Here is a 15,854-nt window from a genome sequence, read left to right as displayed (position 1 = left end):
TAGTAAGCAATTGCCAATCTGTTTTCTACAGTGGTTGCACCATTTTACATTCCGACCAGCAATGTACTGGTGTTCCGGTTTTTCTACATCCTCATCAATCCTTGTTATTTTCCTTTTTTTTTTTTTTTTTAAATGGCCATCCTAGTGACTATAAATGTCAACTTTCATTATAATTGGGGCTATGCTCTATTTTAAGTTAGTTTAGTAGAAGACATATCTCTGTGACTGAATAAAATTGAATGGTCTTCTTTCTATCAGTATACTGTACTTCAATGCCTAAAATGATGGCTTCAAATGAATTCACCGTATTTCTCTTTAAGGTTGATAACAGAAACTTTGTTATTAAGCAGTGCCGTAAGACCATATTACAACAAAATGTGTATTATAGTCTTGTGAATGGAGTCCAAGATGCCACTTTCATGAAATTCTAAACTCTAGTTTCAGTTCACAGTGAGTCAAATTTTAGATAGGCATAGTATAGTTGTCCCCCTGTACCTGTGGGTTTTGCATCTGCAGATTCAACCAACTGCAAATTGAAAACATTCAAGAAGAAGAAAATTAAAAAATAACAATACAACAATAAAAAATAATACAAGTAACAAGAAACAATATAGTAAAACAACTATTTACATAGCATTTACAGTATATTTGGTATCATAAGTAGTCTAGAGATCCTTTAAAGTATGCGAGATGTGTGTAAGTTATATACAAATATTATGCCCTTTTTTATAAAGGAATTGAGCATCTGCAAATTTTGGTATCTGTGGGGGTCCTAGAACCAATCCCTCACAGACACTGAGGTATGACTGAATATTTATTTCAATTTTTACGTATTATCAGCTGGGATATGAAAGAAGCTAAGAAGTAGTGTTAATACACAGATCAAGAACTATGAGGAAAGTAATAGATAATGCAGAAATTATAGTATAATATGTAGTTTAAGAAATGAGAATATAATTAACAAAATACTTCTGAAAATAATACTAAAATACTTTTGAAAATAAAAAGTACTATGTAGCTAGGCACAGAAAAAAGTTTATAATTATATATTCCAAAATATGAAAACTAAAACTCACTTTTATTTTTTTATTTTGCATTTTCTATTATAAATATCATAAATAAGTATTGCTTGGATGACAAAAATGCTATGAAATACTTTCTTTGAACAAAATAGATTTTTATCATTATTTTCCATATCATATTTATATTTCTCTTGTTTTTTCTTTCATATGTTGATTTCCAACCTATTTCTAATTTCACAATATTAATGATAAATATAGTAACTAATAATAAGGAGCATGTGAAGACTAAAATGAATGATACATATTCTAAATAGAGATTCGAAATGTATGTATAAGGTTCTTGTTCCCCCTCCCTAAATAAAAGAAGTATAAAAGAACTTGAAAAGTTCATTCAATGTTAACTACATTATGAGGATGCAATCAACAAAATTCTGGCTGTAGGAAATTTACAGAACAAAGAAACCCGTTTTTCGACAAATAAACTGTAACAAAAATAAAGATGGAGTGGAAACTTGCAGGTTAAAAATATATATCAATCAATTGCAATGTGTTTATTTTATTTAAATCCTAATGAAAACAAACAAATTAATAAGACATTATGATATGAATGAGACAATTAGAAGTTTTAACACTGACTAGATACTTGATGATATTAAGAAATTATTGTTAAATTGTCTTTAAATGTATCATAAGAGTCTTCACTTTTTAGAGATACATACTAAAATATTTATAAATAAAATTACATGGTATTTGGGATTTACTTTAAAATAATACCAGCGAATGGGGGTATGTGCAGGAGAGTATGATGGCTAGAACATGACTGAGAAGGGACTGATAGTTTTGGGGGCAAGTAATGAGTACATGTGGGGTTCATCCTGTCTACTTTTTATATGTTAAAAATTCTTCATAATAAACTTTTAAACATAAATTTAGTCTTCTTAAATGCTTTAAATTATATATAAATTACAGAAATATTTCCTTTGAGTGTAAGTCATATTGTTAATATTTTTGGGAATAATCCATATTCCCAAGGCTTCCCAGGAAATACAGAATCAAAATTAAATGCATGTTAGCATTAAAATTCCTGCAACTTTCCCTCAGTTCCACAATGTAGCACAATATGCTCATTACAACTTCCACTTTTGCTTATAATGTTCTTCCAGGCTCGAATGCCCTCCTTCCTCCTAAGAATCCTACCTTTCATACCTAAATTCTCAAGCATTCTGTAAAATCTTTTGTTTTAGGCAACAATAATCTCTCCCTTCAGTGACTTTCTATGAAAATGTCCAATTATTTGATTTAACAGCATATAGTATTAAATGCTCATTTTGAGTATATATTTTTTCTGTCCACTTAAACATAATTTATTTGAGGGCAGCAATTGCATCTTATCCTCTGTTACTCTATTTTCCATAGGAGTCTGCACAGTCTTTAGTATATTGTAGGCTCTTAATAATTTCACATAGAACCAAAAATGGCTATTTGGCTAATGATTACTTCTAAACAAGATTATTATTATGTTAGCGATTGTGCTAGAGCACTGATAAAACAATATTAATACTATAAAATACTAATAAAAATAAAGTATTATGATTGTGTGGATAAAATTACTGTCAGGCACAGTATTTACTTTTTGTAGCCTGACATGATATAATGCTAGAGGCTTACAGATGGGTTAGGTAATACTTATGCTCTGTCATTGGCCCTGGTGTGACCCAGGGCATGTTAATTTATCTCTCCCTCTTTCAGTTTTCCCATTTGTAAAAAGAGCTAATGCTTCAGAAGAATTTTGAAGGGATTAAAGAAAATAACACATGTATGTACCAAACTCTAAGATAAAAGATACAAGGAATTAAAACATAGCTTTAAAATTACATCCTTATTTTCTGAGGTAAAATTTTTAACAGAATATTCACAGTCCCTTTTCTCAGCAGTAAAAGGTAAGGCAGAGGTTGGTTTTCTTCAAAAATAAGACATTTCTGTAGGGATAAGAGTGAAATAACTTTGAGTTTGGTCCACTAGCATTAGGAGCAATAAAGAAGTTCTTTACCTTGTAGGTCTAGCTTTACAAAAAAAAAAAAAAAAAAATCAGGTTGATCAGAATCTCATGAAATGTGGCATATGGGTTCTCCAGATACCAATACTCCAGTGAGATTAAGTATAAACAGAGGTTTTGGCAAAAAACACAATGTACTCTTCTTGTTTAGAAAGGGAAAGCCTTACAAACTCACTATAAAGGTGAAGCCTGCTTGCTTCTTTACCAAAACATTTACAGAGATGTGCTTTTAAACCCATTCATAATTGTGTTTGACAAGTCATTTAAAAAATACCTTTCTGTTTCTGTACAGTTCAATTAAATAGTGTTTAAAAATTTAATTCATTCTCAGAAAATATACAAGAATAAACCACTGGAACAAAAACTTCACATTATGCTAAGGTGTTAATTTTTTTATTATTATGTAGTATAAGAGCTTTAGAAATACACTGAAGACATTGTATTCCTACTTGTTGTTCAGACTGAATTTTGTGGTTCAAACTGGAGTTTGTTTTAAACTTAAAATCAATAAAAATTTCAAACATTAAAAAAAAATTTTAACAGAAACCATTGGGAGAAATGGTATATTTTGAATTGTACTCTGTAGAAAAATATGTTTAGAGGAAAAATGATGAAAATTATTAAATATCTAATTCTCAATAGATTTCTGAACATTAAAATATTCCTGTATAAATAAACAACTTCTGAATCTAAACTGTTAATCAAAAAGTGCCAAATCTAAGTCTAAGCACAACATTTTGACTATGTGTGTGTGTGTACATATCTATACATAGACTTTTTTTGGGGGGGGGCAGCTGGCTGATCTGAACCTTTGACCTTGTTGTTATCAGCACCACACTCTAACCCAGTGAACTAACCAGGAAGCCCCCTGACTAAATATTTTATAAAGTGCCTCACAACAAGAAAAAAATAAACCCTCTTAACTCCACTGAAAATTTGTTCCCAAAGAAAATTCGAATGATTCCATTTCGCAATCACAATATTGCCTTTACAGCCTTAAACACTAAAAAAATTGAAATGTATTAATAGAATCTCAAAGAAAAGCTAATGGCAATAATATAAACTCAACATAGGGATTATAATAACAAGGGTGGTTCACCTTTACTAAATACCTAAGTCTGTACGAAGGCATTGAATAAAGCATTGTATATGCATTATCTCATTTGGTTATTCTCAACAATGATATGAGGCAGGTATAATTACAATTCTTATTTTACAGGTCAGGAAATTGAGGCTTTGAGAGGTTAATTACCTGTCAAAGGTCACTCAGCCAGAAAGACAGAATCTGCACCATCTGTCTTACTATAGTGTTGGCTCTGAATTAAAACATTATATCATACAAAAAGAATGACAGCAAAACAAAAATTTTACAAATAAAAAGATGAACAAAGATCCAATTAAAACAGATTTATTATTTTCTAAATTAATTAATTAATTTATTATGAATATTCATGAGATACAAAGCTGATTTACCCCCCTCCTGTCCATGATATGGGGGCCAGACTTATACTGGTGGCATATCCATTACCAGAAATTACTTTTGTACCCTTTGTCACCTCCCAATTATTCCCCAACCTCCCTCCCCTTCCCCCTCTCCCCTCAACACCAATTTGTAGCCCTAGGAATATTCCCTCCCTCTGTTGGATCATGGCACTAGGGCACTACTGTGGTTCTTCTTTCCTGCCTTCCTTTCTCTCTTAGCTCCCACATATGAGTGAGCACATGTGGTATTTATCCCTTTGTGCTTTGCTTGAAATACATAACATTTTCTTCGTTATGATTTATAATTTAAGTCAACAGTGTGTCCTACTTTCCAGAACAAAATCTTGATTCTCACCTTTTTTCATATAATTGATGTTTTAGAAAATTTTCATTTTTTAAAGTTCAGAACAGCTAACCAAACTTATTAGAACTAAACTTTTCATTGATTAAAGTAAATTAAAATCTTTAACAGATCAATAGTCTGATAAAACTAAACTAAAAAAAAAAAAAAAATCCCTAGGCTTCTGATCTAATTGTTTCACATAGTAACTGAATATTGTCTATTTCTGACTCAGTCAGAACCAGGAAGATTTAGAAGACACATGGGGAAATAACTGGGACTATATCAATAGAATACTGATAGTCATAAGACCCTTAAGCTAAAGGGAACAAGACATACTGTACAACAACATTTAAAACTTAATAATTAAATAGAATAGTAAATTAAGCCTTAAACTCAGAAGTTTCATAAATATCTTAGGTTTGGAATAGTCAGTGGAGTACAATATTCTTATACTGATGAGTTTATGAAACAACTTTTTTATTTGTAATTAGGAGGAAAATACTCAAGTCTACTTTGACCGTTGCAAACTTTTGTAACATTAAAACTCCAGCTACTTCACGTATAATTGAATCTGAAATATTTACACATTTAAATGCCTAACTGCAGGTAAACATTTATCCTTTTGGGAGAGGGCCAGGTGGAAGGGCCCCACGGCAAAACAACAATATTAAGTCCCGGATATCTGACTGTACTGCCAGTGCCACCCAGTCTTAATATTACTGGATCATCATCATCATCCTCAGTCAATATTTACTAAGGTCTTTATGACAGCAGTGGCATTAGAAAGTTTATAGAAATCCAGTAGCTTAAAGATCTCAGTTTATTATTTCCTGGTAATGTATGTTAACATTATTTACTGTTTTTGCAATTAACAAATCAGAATATTCCTGAATAAAGGTCTTCAATTATTAGCTGTTACTTCCATTTCCCAAATATTTTTAACTAATTTAGCTTCAATAAAAACTTTAATAAGTTTAATATATGCCATGTAAAGGAAAAAAAGGTAAAACATTTCTAATTCAAATATGTTAAATAAATGTAACTGTACTAAGTGAAGTTGCTTGAAATATGAAGGAATTGTCTCCTTTTATTGTCATTTCTGACCATAGCTAATGTTCATAGGATTCAATTTTTTAAAAAGGCACCCTGTTCCTCACTAAGCTGTCATGGGCCCCCATTTCTACTAAGTGGCAGAAATATTTCCTTTAAAGTTGGCAATATTTTTCTTAACATTTTATTTTATTTTTAAAAAGTGCTTGAATTCCCACAATGTTAAGTACTTTCATAAACAGTTTAAAATAATTTGGCAAACTAAAAGATATGTGGGTTTACCATTTATACATACGTCTTTCATAATGTAAGTGGATAAATCTATTTAGGATATTAATCCCCTCATGTATTTTGCCTTTTGTACTGATAAAATCTAGTAAGGAAAATGAGTACATATATATTGAATATATACATATACCAAAACACTGATCTATTTTTCATAGATGCCCATTTCTAGGTATCAAATTTAATTTGTGCTGGTTACTATGGATAAAATTCTTTTTAAATCTTACAAACTCATTTTTATAATTTTAATATAAAAATAATGTGTACACATTAAAAACTAAAACACTTTATTAGGGTATGAAATGAAAATTAAAATTTCCCCTTCTCTCATTCACCACACATATAAGAAATCTGACTGCTAAACTCAGTCCCACTTCCCAGACAACTTGCTGATAAGTTTCTGATGTATCACAAACTTAAGCATATACATATGCATATTAGTTCATTTTTAAAAGTTTTATTGAGCATCGAAGATGTGCCAAGTGCTGATTCAGATGTAAGATGCAGTGGTAAACAAAACAATCCTTTTTCTTGAAAAACTTATGTTCTAGAGGATTATAGTATAGGATAGTATAGTGTCATGCAGCCATGTCTATTATGAAAAAAGAAATAAAGTAGGATAACAAATAGATGTAGTGAGAGGGTAGGCTATTTTAGATAGTGTGGTCAGGGGCATTTAAGTAGAAAGTTGAACAAAGTAAAGGAGCAGACTGGTGTGACATTCTGGGGGTAAAACACTACAGTCAGAGAAAACAAATGTCAAGGCCCTGAGATGACATTCTTAGAATGTTTGAGATAATAAGGGAGCTAGTGTGACTAGAGTGAACCAAGAATAGAACCATGTTAAGAAATGAGGTTAGAGAGGTAGCCAGGGGCCAGAGTATACGTATATGTGTACAAATATCCCTTTTATAAATACATAAGATTACAACATATATCTGGGGTCACAAACTTAAAGGCCTATAAGGTTCAGGCAGATGATTTTAAATGCGTGAAGTAGGTGGAATGGTAAATGTGGTGAACTGGACAGTGTATACCAATTTTAGAGAAGGTAACTTACTTAATATGGGTAGGCCTCATCCAATCAGCTGAAGGTCTTAAGAGAAAAAGTCTAAGATCCCCTAATGGTATAAGCAGACAATTTGGAACTTGTCTATGATAATAAGAAAAAAAAAAATCTGATTAATGACAAAAATGGAAGTGTAATTCAGGTCTTCTGTTCTTTTTATCACTGTTTTTACAAGTATGTTACCATACTACGTATAGCTCTATAGATAATTACTGTATAAAACATAGATGTGACAAAATTTTTATGTCACTGGGTAGGCCAACTGGCACAACTGATTAGAACATATAACTAATGAGGTCAGGATCAAGTGTTCAACCCCAATCTTGCTGAGGGATTTGCATTGAGAAAAATATTGCTTCATGGCTACAGTTTGCATGTTATAATCACTGTTGACTGTCTTACTAATTCATAGCTCTGACTGAGAGAGCATATGGTTCAATGAAAAACTATCGCTACCATTAAAAAAAAAAAAAACACAACAACCAGATCCTAGCGACAGTCACTAATATTTCTGATTGCCAAGGAGAGCAAATATACACACACAAAAATGTATATGAGAAGAAAAAGATCCATACTGAATAATACTTATTAGAAGAATGTAGAAAAAATTAAGATTTTCATTCTCTTTTCGAATATATTTTATATGGCCTCTATCTTAATGGTTTCTAGGACTTTAAAATGTAAATTATGAACTCAGTAAATAGGGTTCACGTTTAGCTCACTTTTCACTATGTCAAACAAGAAAGTATTCTATTTAGTTATTAAAAAGTACTAGTACAATCACAGGTAACACATGACCTTAAAATATGGAGCATTCTATTCAAAATTTTTGGTCTAAAACATGAAATTAACCATGTTCTGAATTTCTGAATGGTATTACAAATTCACACATGGAATCACACAATATATAATAAAAATTTAAAACATACTAACTGCTATTATGATGATAAATAATTATATTAAATCCTCTTCTACTGGCACCAAACAATAGGATCTAATTCTTGTCTAAACACTTTAATTTATACTTCTTTAAGCAAAAGGAAATATAGGGAAGCACCATAAAATCAGCAAACATTGAAACTAAGGCATTCCCTCGATCAGAAAAGAGTTTGTTATTATTATGCCTCCTGAACTTAGGAATGCAGCACTACAGGTTTACAACAGGAAAAAAATCATTACTAAATACAAATCTAATCCCTACAAGTTTAAGATTCTTCCTTGATGAAACTGTTTAGATTTATATATTTATTCTGTTAAATTTTTTAAAAATTGTTTTTTGGGGTGAAACTGTTTAGATTTAGACTAAAGAAGCTGTTGCAAGTAGATTTTGCATTTGGCACAGCAATAAGGAGGTACTAATACTTTAATAATAGCACTTTTGTAATAAATAAAATTTATTTTAAATCTTCATATTGTTATTCCTCTCTCTGCTATCTCTTCTGCTTTAATATGAAAGAGCTATCAGATATAGTGGCAAATTTAGCATCCCTACCCACCCCCCTCTCTAGCCCCTTCCCCTTACTCTGCCAAAGGAAACAAAATGCCAACATTTCCTTTTCTTAGCACTCAAAGCCTTCTAAAACTCAAAGGAAACAAAATAAAGAAACTAAGAAAAAGGAATATGGAAATACAGAAATACGTTATTTCCATACAAGGAAATGGAATGCTTATTCTAATAATAGCTCTTATCTTAACCCACCAAAAGAAAATGACTTTTGGAAAAAAAATTAAAAAGAATAAGTCAATATAACTCATTGGTAAAATTAAAGGCAAGGTAGTATAAAAGTCATCAGCATATTTTAATCTGCCACTAAAAGTAATAATTGATCATACATCTTCTCCTGCTTTGGCTTTTGGAAAGCTGAGAACCAGAAAATGCTTGGAAAGCCTTTTGCTGTTTCATATCTTAGAGAAAAAACCTCCAATTTTTCTCCATTCAGAATATTAGCTATGGGTTTCTTGTATACAGCTTTTATCGTGTTGAGGTATGTTCTTTCTATACATAGTTTGTTGAATGTTTTTATCATGAAAGGTGTTAGATTTTATCAAATGCTTTTTCTGCATCTAATGAAATGATCATTTGGTTTTTGTCCTTCATTCTGTCGATGTGATGTATCACTTTTATTGATATGTGTATGTTGAACCATCCTTGCACCCCTGGGATGAATCCCACTTGATCATGGCGAATGGTCTTTTTAATGTGCTGTTGGATTCTGTTTGCTGGTATTTTGTTGAGGATCTTTACATCTCTGTTCATTAGGGATACTGATCTGTAGTTTTTTGTTGTTGTTGTTGTGTCTTTGCAGTTTTGGTATGAGGTTAAAGTTGGCCTCATAGAACAAGTTTGGAAATATTCCTCCTCCTTCAATTTTTTGGAAGAGTTTGAGAAGAACTCGCATTAGTTCTTTAAATGTTTGGCAGAATTTAGCAATAAAGCCATCTGGTTCTGGGTTGTTTTTTTTTTTATTGGTAGACTTTATTACTGCTTCAATCTCATTGCTCGTAATTGGTCTGTTTAGGTTTTCTAGTTCTTCATGATTCAACTTTGGAAAGTTGTTACATGTCCAGGAACTTATCCATTTCTTCTAGATTTTCCAGTTTGTTCACATGGTTGTTCACAGAAGTGTCTTATGATCCTTTGTATTTCTGTAGTATCAGTTGTACATGCAAGCTGTATACTGTACACTGATTTGTTCCTGGCACCAGCTAACTATCCTAGTGCTATATTGTTCTTATCTTATTTTTTCCTTAATAATTGGTAAATAACTTTTTAAATGACAATATATATGTGTGTGTGTATATATATATATTTATATACATAAATTTAAAGGTTATTTGAATGTCCGAAAGTGGATTTTTTCTTAAGCCTTGCTAAACATAATCCATTATATATGAGAACTACCTATCTGTCTATCTGAAAATTACAGAACTAGTTTTAGTTTCCTTTACGTAAAACCTTTTTCTTTTCCTCTATAACACAGGAAATATTGAGGAAAAGCCTAATATCTGTATGAATTAGTTGTGTTCCACATGTGGATTTGTAAGCACCATCTATTTAAGTGTATAAGGAATATTATTTACTTTCCTTCAAATCAAATTAAATCAGAATCTGAGAATCCAGGAAATTTAAACTTGGTTGTTTTTGATAATTTCTTCTCCTCTCCATAGAGTTGTAATCCCAGGGATTTTTACCTCCATTTCATTTAAAATAAATTTCTGTATATCTTCACAGAATATTCTCTGTACCTTTAAAATAATGTGGTAAAATAATAACATAAAATTTACTATTTTAGTCATTTTAAGTGTACAATTCAGTGACAGTAAGTACATTCACAATGTTGTACAACTATCTCCACTATTTACTTCCAGAACTTTTTCATCATCCTAAGCAGAAACTCTGTACCCATCATACAACACCTCACTCTCCCTTTTCCTCAGTCCCCCACTAGCTCCCTAATTCCTCTCCCACCCCCCCTGCCACCACCTCTGGTAACCTCTATTCTACCTTCTGCCACTGTGAATTTGCCTATTTTAGACACCTCATCTAAATGGGAATCATACAATATTTGTCTTTTCTGTCTGGCTTATTTCACTTACCATAATGTTTTTAAGGTTCATCCATGTTGTTGCATGTATCAGAATATCATTCATTTTTAAGGCTGAATAATATTTCTTTGCATGTAAATAGATGCTACTCAACTTACCCTGGGTTACTTCCCAATAAACCCATTGTAAGTTGAAAATATTGTAAGTCGAAAATGCATTTAATATACCTAACCTACTGAGCATCACGGTTTAGCCTAGCCTATCTTAAACATGCTCAGAATACTTACATTAGCCTACATTTGGGCAAAATCACCTAACACAAAGACTATATTATAATAAAGTGTTTACTATCTCACGTAACTTATTGAATACTATACTCAGTATTCAAGTATGTGTACGTGATATGTATGTATAGTTGAAGTATGGTTTCTACTGAATGTGTATTGCCTTTGCATCACTGTAAAGTAAAAAAATCTAAGTCAAACTATCTTAAGTCGGGACCATCTGTATACCACATTTTGTTTATCCATTCATCTGCTGATGGACACGGGTAGTTTCCACCTTTTGGTTAATGTGAACAATACTGTTATGAACACTGATGAACAAACACATGAGTCTTTGCTTTCAATTCTCTTGGGTGTATACCTAGGAGTGGAATTGCTGGATCATATAGTAATTCTATGTTTGACTTTTGAGAAGCCATCAAATTGTTTTCCACAGCAGCTGAATCATTTTATATTTCCATCAGCAGTACACTAAAGTTCTCTGTATCTTTTTTGTTTTGATAGAAACATGGATCACCCCAGAGAATGCAACTCCCCTTATATCTTTCCTGAGACCCCACATTCAAACTGTTTTCCACAGTGGTTGCATGATTTCACATTTCCATCAGCAATGCACAAAAGTTCTATCTTTTTTGTTTTGATAGAAATGTGCATCTCCCCTGAGGATGCAACTCCCCTCATAAGACCACATATTCTTCCCTGTGTATAAGTTTCTTTTGATATACCTAGTTTTACTTTAACATGTAGCTTTTATCTATTTTTAGGTCATTTTATAATATGGCACTTACAGTGAGCACCCCAACATATACTGATATTTTTAGGGACAATATCTAAATGGATATTCAATACTTCAGTTTCATAAGTATTTGACTTTATATCTAGTGACCCTCATTTCTTCTGATTTCAACCATCCACCTCTAATGCAATGCCTTAAACATTGTCATTGCTCAGAACTAAGTGCTTCACTTCTGAGATCTTAAATAGCAATGTCCTGCTTTCTGATTGCAACCTCCTATCCTTTCAGCTCATGAATTTTCTTATTCCCACTACATTTACTTTATGATCTCAGGATTTAGGGTTTCTTGATTCCTTTTTCTCTCAGTATACATGTCCCTTCGACTTTATTTCCTGACCTATTTAGCCTAGACTATCATTCATCATTTGAACAACTCTTGTGCTAGTATCCTTGCCTTGGACTGAGTGTCCCCGCCAAAACGTGCCCCCCTACTGTGACAGTGTTAAGAGGGTGGAAAATCCTTCTGATAATTGAAAGGTAGGGCTTGAAGAGGTGATTAGATTGCAGGACCATGCCATAATGAATGGATTAAAAATGGTGGCCATGGGCATGGTTAAGAGGGCTTTAAAAAGAGAGACAATGAGGTTAGTCTCTCCCTCTCTCTGCTTCCACTATCTTGCAATGTGAGACCCCTGGGTCACTGTTGCCACCACCAGATGTGTTCCTTGGACTTTGGACTTCCCAGCATCAGAAACTGTAAGCAACAAATCTCATTTTCTTTATAAAATACCCAATTCTGTGTATTTTGTTATAAGCAACAGAAATGGACTAATACAATCCTCAGCCTCTCTGCTCTCTATCACATTTGCCCTGCAGATTTGTAATCCTGAATCATTTTGATCCTTTACCTTCTGTGCTGCTATACAAGGTAAGCTGAATGTGTTAAATTACACAACTGTACAAATAAGAACTCATACAAACTGATGGCATCCATCATCAGCTGAGTCCTCAGGATTGCTTGACTTTACTCTTTTCCTTGCCCTTATTCAATTATCTCTCCCATTCCCTTCAGTAGCTACTCTTAACTCTGTCATTCCTTTCAAAGTCTCTTGCCCCCTCACATTCAGAAGCCCACAATGACCCCCATCCTACGGAACAAATTAAAATTAATTGTGGCCCCAAATTTATTTACACTCACAGCTTTCCTTATCTCCTTCACTCCTTCTATGATCACAATTTGGCCATCTTCCTGGTCAAGGCAAACTCTTCTGAAGACACTCTAAACTTCATCTATTCCTACCTTCTCTGGAATTCTGTTCCATAACAATCCTTTCTCTTGTTTCCTTCCAATTAGCCATAAACATGCTCAAGTATTTGTCACTTTCACAAACAAAAAACATTCTTCACCTACCTTTCTCTCTTCTCAACTATTATTACCATCTTTCTTACTTGCGTTTTTTCAAGGACTACTCTATTGCCAAAATTGCTATGCTTCTTTTCCTTTTAATCATTCTTTAATTCACAGAAAACTGGCTTCTATATTTCACACTCTATTGAAATTACTCTTGTGCAAGTCACTAATGCCACTGAATTCCAAACACAAAGAATACTTATTCTTACCTTAATTAACCATTTAGCAACATGTGACCTTGCTTTTTTCTTTTTGGAAATCTCCTTCGTTGGCTTGAGTGATATCATACTTTTTCATTTTACTCCTACCTCACTGACTACTTGTTTTAAAAAGATATTTATCTTAACATTGGTTGAGCACTAACACTAAGCCAAATACTGTCTTAAGAGCTAAGATAGTTACAACAATCCTCTGAAGAAGGTACTATTATTCTCATTTTAAAAAAGGAAATGGGCTTGATGCAGGTTCATTTATTTAAAGCCAAAAAGGACATGGCTGTGTAACTGCAAATCCCAGTAGCTTTACTACACCACCAGCAATGTTTTTTAAGTAGCAGTGAGAAGGGTACTTGGGAAGCATATCTTTGAGCCAATACTTGCTAACTCACAATTTAGGAGAGATCCTGTAACTCTATTAGGTTCATGTAGATTTTTAAAAGGTCTTTAAAAATCAAATACTTCAGCTTTATAATTTTCAAAAATAATTCAATAATCTGCTGTGATTCAGCAAAGAGAAGGAGATGCAAGAACCGGCATTAAGGTTTGTTTTTCAGGAAGTAATGTCATGCAAGATTGCCATACACCTCTCAGAATTCTTGGACACTGTCACTTCATCAACAGTATACCTGCTGTCCCATCTCAGAAGGGTGGCAAGAGAAGGTTCTATAAAAATTCTCTTTATCAATGGATTGAATTTACTACCTACCACACTGCAATAAGCATGGTCAGGGCACAAATCACATAGTATTCATAAGTCTTAATAAAGGGTTAATATATGCCTCTTCTTATTATTTTGCTAAGAAGAGACCCTAATTTAATGCAGCTAACTGAAACTTGCATGCAAAATAGCTCTCAAACTTTGGCTGTGTGTGGGAATTTCTAGAGAGCGAAAACACAGATACTTGAGTCCTGCCCATAGAGATTCTGATGTCATTGGCCTGGGATGGGCTGGACATTAGGATTTTTAGACATCAGGTGATTCTAATGGCACCTGCAGTTGATAATTGCTGGTGCAAAAGACTGTAATACTGTCTCTATAATCACCACCACCCACCCTCCCAAAAAAGTGGATTGGTGGGATGTATTCATTCACTATTAGGGTTTTGCTTACATGCATGCCCACCTATAGAAACTGATTCTAACTGCCAAAGAAAATTATTTCCCATAGTCAGTGGCCAACCAAACATACTTGGTGTTTGATAACTGTATTAATTACCTAGGGCTGCTGTAACAAAGTACTGTAAACTGGGTGGCTTAAAATAGACACTTAATGTAACACAGTTTTGGAGGCTAGAAGTCCAAAATCAGGTGTCAGCTAGGCTGAACTCCCTCTGACAGCTGTAAAGCAGAATCCTTTCTTGCCTCTTCTAGCATTTGGTGTTTGCCAGCAATCCCTGGCATTCCCTGGCTTTGTAGACATATCACTCCAGTCACATAGCTGTCTTCTCCCAGTGTGTCTTCACATCCTCTTCTTTCTGTACATGTCTCTCACTGTGTCCAGATTTCCCCTTTTTCATAAGGACACCAGTCATAGTGGATTAGAGCCCACCCTAATGACTACATTTTAATTTGATTACTTCTGTAAATACTCTATTTCAAACTAAAGTCGATTCTGAGATACTGGGGGTGAGGACTTCAGCATATCTTTTTTGGAGGACACAATTCAACTCATAACAATAACCAACAATTACAGATGTCAATGACACTGCTCCAAAGCAGAGTTCTTAATGAGGGGATGGGAAAAGATTACATCTTCATTTTCACCAACTCTCATGAAGTACAGCATTTCCTATAATTATGAACATAGGCAACAAATTACGGTAATAGTGCTAGTGGTTCTTGAGAGTTTATTACATTCGTAGAAACCACTAGTATTTTCACATCACATTTCAGTGCTTGCAGTTATCACAAAAATACCATTTACAGTCATCACTGGTTTGAAATTACAATTGCTAATTGACCTGCTGGTAGATCTAGTTATTTAATGCATTAATAATGATGCACATAGATATCAATATATCATGACATAATACTTTCATAATTGTATTTCAGTAAAACTGATTTTGATTTAATTGCATTTGGGGCATTTAACATTATTCTGAGAAAAAGTCCAAATTTTAAAAAAAGTCTTTAATAACCTATAGATCCAGTTAGTGAAGTCTTACTTTCAGACTTGAGGTTTTTTTAAATTTAGTAATCAAAGAATACACAGAACATCATACATCAGTGGGTGTTTTTCAAACTTTTTTTTTTTTTACCATGATCCACTATGCAAATATATATGTTACATATAATCCAATATACAATCTTAACTCTCCCTCATATACACAACACAAAACTGAAACAAAAGTA

General features: G+C 33.0%; 1 protein-coding gene across 1 annotated transcript in view; it reads right to left on the bottom strand.

Moving 5' to 3' along the window:
- The window catches only part of MIPOL1 (mirror-image polydactyly 1), a 296,888-nt gene that overhangs the window by 82,604 nt on the left and 198,430 nt on the right, over positions 1 to 15,854 (bottom strand). The gene's annotated exons all lie outside the window — the stretch shown is intronic.

This window comes from Cynocephalus volans, chromosome 3 (genome assembly GCF_027409185.1).
Source record: "Cynocephalus volans isolate mCynVol1 chromosome 3, mCynVol1.pri, whole genome shotgun sequence".
Taxonomy (NCBI): Eukaryota; Metazoa; Chordata; class Mammalia; order Dermoptera; family Cynocephalidae; genus Cynocephalus; species Cynocephalus volans.
The sequence above is the reverse complement of the archived record's forward strand: the minus strand, read 5'-3'. Positions and strand labels throughout refer to the sequence as shown.